Source organism: Coffea arabica, chromosome 9e (genome assembly GCF_036785885.1).
Source record: "Coffea arabica cultivar ET-39 chromosome 9e, Coffea Arabica ET-39 HiFi, whole genome shotgun sequence".
NCBI classification, from domain to species: domain Eukaryota; kingdom Viridiplantae; phylum Streptophyta; class Magnoliopsida; order Gentianales; family Rubiaceae; genus Coffea; species Coffea arabica.
Window position 1 is genome coordinate 5,095,901 of NC_092327.1, and position 8,107 is coordinate 5,104,007.

At 37.3% G+C, this 8,107-nt stretch overlaps 1 non-coding gene across 1 annotated transcript; it reads left to right on the forward strand.

Moving 5' to 3' along the window:
- Window positions 1–2,026: 2,026 nt before the first annotated feature.
- Window positions 2,027–2,133, forward strand: LOC140014910 (small nucleolar RNA R71). The gene has a single exon (XR_011821657.1). It is a non-coding gene; the product is annotated as a small nucleolar RNA R71 (small nucleolar RNA).
- The last annotated feature ends 5,974 nt before the right edge of the window (window positions 2,134–8,107 follow it).

Below are 8,107 nucleotides of genomic sequence, written 5' to 3' on the forward strand. Positions count from 1 at the left end.
CATACAAATAGTTGGACTAATTCCTTTGATATCAGAAATTGTCCATCCTATAGCCTTTAAATGCTTCCTCAAAACACGTAAGAGCTTGTCTAATTGTTCCTCATTTAATGCTGAATTTACAATCACAGGCAGTGTCTCTTTTTCTCCAAGAAATGCATATTTGAGGTGCTTAGGCAGCGGCTTAAGCTCAAGCTGCGGTGCTTTCTCACATGATGGTGGAGGTAGCCCTTTGCTCAGTCCTAACGCCTCGTATGCATTTCTCCTTTTATAAGGAATTTGTGCCTGCAAAAATTCAGTCATTTCTTCAATCTGTTCCTCTTGTATACCTATACCATTAAGACAAAGTTCAAGAGAATCATTATCAAGATTTACTTGACTCATTTCTAATGCCAATTCATCACATATGTCAACCGAATAAACATGGTCGGTAAAAGAGGGATATTTCTCTACTTTACTCAAATCAAATTCCACTTCCTCTTCACCGATTTGAAACTTAAACTTACCTCGTTTGACGTCTATTATTGTACCTGCAGTGGCCAGAAATGGTCTACCAAGTATAATAGGTACATTTACATCTTCCTCCATATCTAAAACAACAAAATCGACAGGAATAATAAATTTCTGCACTTTAATGAGCACATTTTCCAATATGCCCATTGGATGTCTAATAGACCTGTCAGCCAATTGCAAGGAAATGTTAGTACGCTTCAACTCTTTCAACCCCAATTGCCTAGCCACAGTTAAAGGGATCAATGACACACTTGCACCAAGGTCACAAAGTGCTTTAGAAAATTCTACATTACCGATAGTGCAAGGAACTGTAAAACTCCCTGGATCTTTCAATTTGGGTGGCAATTTGTTTTGTATGATTGCACTACATTCTTCTGTTAATGCAATTGTCTCACTGTCTACCAACTTCCTTTTCCTGGTCATTATCTCCTTGAGAAACTTCGCGTACGAAGGAATCTGCAAAATAGCATCCACAAAAGGAATGTTAATATGTAATTGTTTAAAAATGTTGACAAATTTCTCAAATTCTTTGTCATTTCTTGAAGGCTTCAATCTTTGAGGGAATGGCACCGGTGGAGGAATTGGTGTTGCATCTTCCATTTGCAGTTCATTTTCCTCTATCTTTTCTTTCCCTTTTTCTTCCTTGCTTCCCTCTTTTAACTCACTCAATTTCTTATTCTCTCTTTTTTCAAACTCTCTTCCACTTCCAACTACTGGCGGCTCAACTAATTCCTTACCACTACGGAGGGTTATGGCCTTCACATGCTCCCTTGGGTTCACTTCAGTTTTGCTAGGTAAATCCCCTTGGTTGCGATTATTAACCGCATTGGCAATTTGGCCTAATTGGACCTCAACATTCCTGTACATATTGGTGAGTTGGTCCATTCTTCCCTCAATTCTTTCAAACCGTTGAGTAGTGGCACTAGCTAACTTTTCAATTTTATCATTTGATGCATTAGCTAGCTTTTCGATTGCCAATTCCCAAGCTGGTTTGGACTCATGCAGTGTTTGCTTTTGTTGAAAACCTGGTGGATTAACTGGTCTTTGTTGGTTCCCTTGATCTTTCCATCCAAAATTCGGGTGATTACGCCATCCTGGATTATAAGTATTGGAGTATGGATTGTTTTGGGGTGGACGGTTGTAATTGTTGAGATATTGAACCTGTTCACTGCTAGAACACATAAAATCATCATGATCTCCGCCGCAAATGGTACAACTTGCAACAACTACTCCTTGATTAGAACTAGAACCAACTTGCCTATTAAGCATCTTAACCACATTATCCATTTTTGCACTTAACATATTCAAGGTATCTACTTCAAGCATACCTGCGGTTCTCCTTGAATTACCTCGTTCGTTTGCCCATTGGTAGTTGTTAGCAGCCATTTCTTCGATCAATTGCTGAGCTTCCTCAGCTGTCTTTCCCATTAAAGCTCCTCCCGCTGCTGCATCTACATGTGTCTTTGTTGGATAGGTGAGACCATTGTAAAATGTTTGGACTACTAGCCAATCGGGTAGACCATGATGAGGGCATCTTCTTTGCAATTCCCGATAACGCTCCCAAGCTTCATACAATGTCTCTCCTTCCTGTTGAGAGAAACTTGTTATATCCATTCTCAATTTAGCAGTTTTTCCAGGTGGAAAGAATTTATTAAGAAAAGCCTTAGCTAATTCATCCCAAGTAGTAAAAGTATTTGGAGGATGAGATTGTAGCCAAACCTTAGCCTTGTCCCTTAGTGAAAATGGAAACAATCGAAGTTTAATCGCATCTTCACTAACACCATTAAACTTAATTGTATCACAAATTTCAAGAAATGTTGACAAGTGAGAATTTGGATCCTCAGTAGCATTACCTCCATATTGAGATTGTTGTACCATTTGAATCAGTGATGGTTTTATCTCAAAGTTATTAGCGTTTACCGTTGGTCTTACAATGCTAGTTTGAGATCCTTGTGCTCCCGGTAAAGCAAAATCTCGCAGAATTCTCCTATTTGATTCATTTTCTGCCATTTCTTCCTCAAATTGTAATTCTATCAAAATATCTTCTATTGGCTGCCAAACCTCTTGTTCCTCTTGATGTGATGTATTCCTCCTTTGTCTGCGTAATGTTCTTTCAATTTCCGGATCGAAATGTACAACTCCTCGATTTGATCGGTGCATACACTACAAACAAAAACAAGAGAAAATTTTTATACTTTTAATTCAACAACTTGAATAAAGATAATGAAATTTATCTAAATTAATAGAGATGATGAGGCCCTAATATTGCCGCTCCCCGGCAACGGCGCCAAAAACTTGACGGGATATTTTGTATCAATGCAAGTTTAATTCCGATTTTACACCCGTTGGACTGCAAGTATACAGGTCGCAATTGTAGTACAAGATGTATATCGGGTCGATCCCACGAGGAGCAATTCAAACAATTACTAAGCCCTTATTTTCTCTATTATTTAGACTAACAATTAATTTGAGCAGAGAAAATCTAATGCTGTAATCTACAAATCTGATATACAAATCTAGTTTAACAAATGCTGAATGCAAATAGAGAAATTTCACTTAAGGAAGATTCTAGGGATGTAGATTCCACTTATGGCATAAACAATACAAATGAATGGATTTACTTCTTGCTATTATTCTTGCTTAACCACAGATTCATTTCCAAAGTTTCCAAGACTCATTTTCATGATGAAATGGCCTAAAGCAATATAGATTTCCCTATTTTCATGGTGAAATACTACTACTACTCTGTTTTATTTCATGAAATGCTAAGTAATCCACCTACGTGTATCTCTATTTTCATGAACATACAACTCAAGCTCTACTCATGTGTTTCCATTGTTATTACCAATTCTCATTGAACAATAACAACTATAACCAAACTATTGGTGATCAATCAATAGCAAGTAATCACAGCTACACAAGTAGACAAGTTAATACAAGATATAACAAGTGTAAATCACATTCAATTTATACTATTTAGCCATAAGTTTCATCTACTCCCTAGATGAAGAAAGTTAGCTACTCATGTATGATTCAACAATCAGAATCACAAGTTTATTGCTGCAAAACATCATACAGTACAAGTATAAGAAAGATGAAAGAAAGCTTAGCCAACTGAAGGTGAAGCTCTCTAATTCCTGCTATGCTCTTGCACAATCTGATTACAAGTGAAAAACTCCAAAGACAAAATGCTTCTCCAAGACTCCTAACTAGAGAGAAACTTGTTACAAAATGAAAAACTAGCTACGTATGGTCATCCTCTGCTTCTCCTCTGTGTTTCTGCATAAAAGGTGGAAGAAATTCCATTCCTCTCACTTCATAATTTCCTCCACTCAGATTTTGTAAAAAGAAGTCAAAGATATGATATTTCCTTTTGTCCATACTCATTTGGTCTTTTCTTTTGTTGCAGAAGCATGTGCCACCGATTTCTGTCCCTCAAAATAGCTGGAAAGTTGTGAAAAAGGTAAAGAAAAACGGCTGTTGCACTTGCTGAGGAGAGAGACAGATCCGAGCCTCGGATCCGAGGAGTCGAGGTCGGATCGTCCTGACCTCGGATGCTCTCCGCCAGAAGTACAGACGAGGGTTCGGATCCATCTTGTGCACACGGATCCGAGCTCGGATCCGTGTTGACCAATTTCCAGTTTTTCACTTCTTCTCTTTTTTCTACATTTTTGCTCCTAATTTCTTGTGTACTTTGTCCTCTGGATGACCCTTACATTTCTTTGAACTTGTGCATGAATTTCATACATCAATTACCTTCACAAATTCACAAGATTAACGCATTAATTCACTCATTTATCAATTTTTTGAAACCTTAATCAATATTTAAGCAATTATCACCAAAAGAGTTCAAATATGGCTTAATCTTCTCAGAACATACCAAAAATTAATGCCAAATTCATACAAAATGTACGTTAAATATTCACTTATCAAAAATTCACCAAAAATCCCTCATTCTTCTCTTCCTCTTGGCCGAATCTCTTAAGCAAGGAAAGAAAGAAAACCTCTTCAATTTCTTGATTCCATCTTGCTCCAAATCACTAAACCAACCATTTAAACTTGCCTTTGTTCCATAAAACATCTTCAAGTAGTGTTTGTGGGTTGTTGTGTGAAGGTTTTTTGGAAGGTTAAGGTGACCAATTGCTCTCTCTCTCTTGTTTTTAAGGTGAGTTGTGAAGAACCACCCTCCTTCTTGAATCGATGCTTAAATCATGCTTAGTGGTAGTATGAGATGCAAGTTTATGGATTATTTCTTGATTTGTGGTTGAAATGATGAAGTTTTATAATTTTTGGGGATTTTTCTGTTTTCATATGGATATGATTATGTGGTCATGTATGGTGATTGGAAATGATGTATAATGACTCTAGGAGGTGGAAAAAGTGATTAATTGCAACCAATTTTTGGTTTGGAAGAAATTTCAGAAAATTAGGGTTCTTGTGGGAGCATTCTGCCCGAATTTTTAGGTCCTAGTTAGAGGCCGAATTGGCCTTGGCTTAAAACATGAAAGTTGTAGGGAATGACATTTTAGAGGTTCCTACAAAATTTTAGGTCAATTGGAGTTGTGTAGAATGAGAAAAGTCAAAATTACTATTGCTGTTCTGGTTTTACCCGAATGTAAGAACTGCGCCTGTAATTGGTTGTTTTGGCTGGAATTGCTTCCGAATTGGTTGTTGAGGCCTTCTGATAAAATTTATCCCTGTTTCTTATATTTCCGATGGTTTTGGAATTTCTGGATTCGGACTTAGGAAGGCTGAGTTATGATGTTTCCGCTAGAATGCGTTTTGGTGAATCTGTTTTACGTTTTTGATGTAGTATCTTGCATTTTTGACCTGTTTACACTCAAAACTGGGTTGAGTGACCTTCTGTGATGTTGTAGCCCTGTCCTTTAGCTTCGAAATGGTGGGTCTTGTACCCTAATCCGATAATCGTAGTGAAATTTGTGCCATTACCGCAAAATGAGGACAAAAACTATTTTTTTTCAGGGCCAAAGCTAATTGCATTTCCGAAATTTCTGGTTTCCTCTAATATTTGTATATGCTTAGGGAACCCTGTTTTGGTAGTATGTAGAATTGGTTTATGACTTATAATCGAGTCTTCTTGTATTTATTTGACTAGTTAGGGCTTGACTTCCATATCCGGTCATTTCCTAGCTAAATTTGGTACTTGAATGCCATTAAGCCTAGTGAACGGCTTTTGGGAATAAGATTATTTTGTACGAGATGTTGGGACTGATTTGAGGACATCATAAATCCATGATGGCTGGAAAATAGGTAAAAACAAGGGATATGCTGCCGAAATTTTTCTTGAAGGCTAGTTGGATTTACTTGTGGTTTGAACGAAGGGCTTTTGGGTTGTTTGAGCCTAGGTCTTCATGTTACCTTTTCGTTACCAAAAATCATGTTTTGCACCCTTGCTTAAGTAATTATTTGGCGAGGCATACGACTGGTAGTCGAGCCTCACATGTGCATTCTGTATACTCGATTTTGAAAGTGGAACCTTCAATTGTTTTCCTTGGATTATTTTAGGGTTTCTTGGTGATTAAAGCTCTCTTTTGGGAGGTATCTGCACTGACCTTGGTGAGTACTACTCACTTGTATGTTACTATATGGCTTTGAATGTAAATTGCTTGAAGTGAATTGAATGTGACTTGATTGAAGTGAAAGTGTACTTTATCACTCTCACTTATATGCCTTATATCATTGTTGTCATGTTATTGGAATGTTACATGAAATGAAATGAAAGTGAAGTGATTGGATGAGTATCCAACGACTACAAATGTTATCATTGAGCTCAACCCCATTGGTAGTTGATTGAATCGAGCCGGCGAGGGCTTGGTCGTGCCAATTAATGAACCTTGGGTAAAGTTATATGGAATCTTGTAGTATGCGAGACTCTCGATTCCGGTATACTCGAGTAATACCAAAGTGCAAGTGTTTGGAGTTCGGGCCCGGTAGGGGTATGTTAGGTGGAAGGAGTGGGAGTAAAGTGGAGTCTACGGTTGGTTACTTTTGAACATTGACGGAGAGTCAATGACGTCCGATCAAGAAATGCAAACGAGGAAAGGGCTCTTGAGAGCCATCCGTATCCTTTTATCACCATATTTGACGTGTACCTTTGCTTATTTTACTATATTGAATGAAAGTTTGATGCTTATATGCACTGGGTTGCGTAAGTGATAGTATCTCACTGGGCAATTAGCTCACACCGTTCCTTTTGTTTTCCTTACAGGAATATGACTCTTTTGGAATGAATCTTGATAGATGGTTGCCGAATGAACTAGATGTATATTTTTTTTGTATTGTATATGAAGTGAAACCCTAAATGTATTTTTAGGGCCGTTTTCACTTTCAATTTGGCAAACCGTGTATATATTCACTTTTGACAACTTTTGTATGTCACTTTGGATTGTATTTGCTAAAGTTCAAGATGTGAATGTTGTTCGATATTTGGTTACGTTCTGACGGGTCGGTTACTATTCATGGCCGACTCCGAATTTCATTTTTTTTTATTTTGGGTTATTTTGCCCTTTTGCCTTGTTTATGCGCGTTATAAGTTCCGGAACGCAATAGATCGCTCGAAACTGCACCGTTAGTCCTGGCGAGAGCTGGGCAGGCAGTCCGCTAACTCCTTTGGTTCGCCTTAGGGAAAGGTAGGGCTGTCACAGTTTACATCTCCCTTTTACAGTTGGGAATGTTTCTCACATGTCTAGCATCACATGTGACTTAGTGGAGGCAACATTGAGTTTTCCGCGTAAAGAGCAGACTTCTTTGACCACAATCCGGCCACAAATCCGGCTAAATTCTGGCTAGATTGCTACAGTTACATTTTGTGCAATTTCTGTTCAATTTCCAGCTCTACTCCGATTTTGTCTCAACTTCAACGAACCTTTTCTTGATGATAAAAGCTGATTAGCTCTTGACCAAAACATGAAACTTGTAGCCCTTTGAGTTAGATTTCCAATGCATCAAGAATCACCTCATTTGGATTTGTGTAGGCTGAGAAATGACCAAAATACCCTTGACTGCTCATTGCCCTGTTTCAGCTTCGACCAAATGCAATTGGCTACTGTATTTCGGCTTTTTGACTTGGAAAACCTTCAAAATGGATTCAGATGTCTTCACCAAAGTTGTAGATATATCTCTTATATTCAAATTGGTTCAAAAATCATCTTAATTTGATCACTGTAGCTCAAGTTATAACCGAAATACGAAAATGTGTCAAAACTGTCAAAATACACAAAATCCAAGTAAAAAGTGATGAAAACCTCATTTAATAACTTAAAAGCATTTTTCACTAATTATAGCCAAAATGATTCATTTTCTTCCAATAATGTAACCAAAGTGACTAAAAATAATATAAAATATCATACAATTATTATGTAAATTAGTCACTTATCAAACTCCCCCACGCTTAAATCATTGCTTGTCCTCAAGCAATTCACACATAATCAACTACAATGATTCAAGAGATGAAACAATATCTGCACTTTTGTCAAATTTAATTTCTCATGACTTGAAAAATAATCATTATACAATTATTCAATTTACACTAAATACTCATAATATCAAGTAAAGGAAAAATAATTATGTCCTAAAT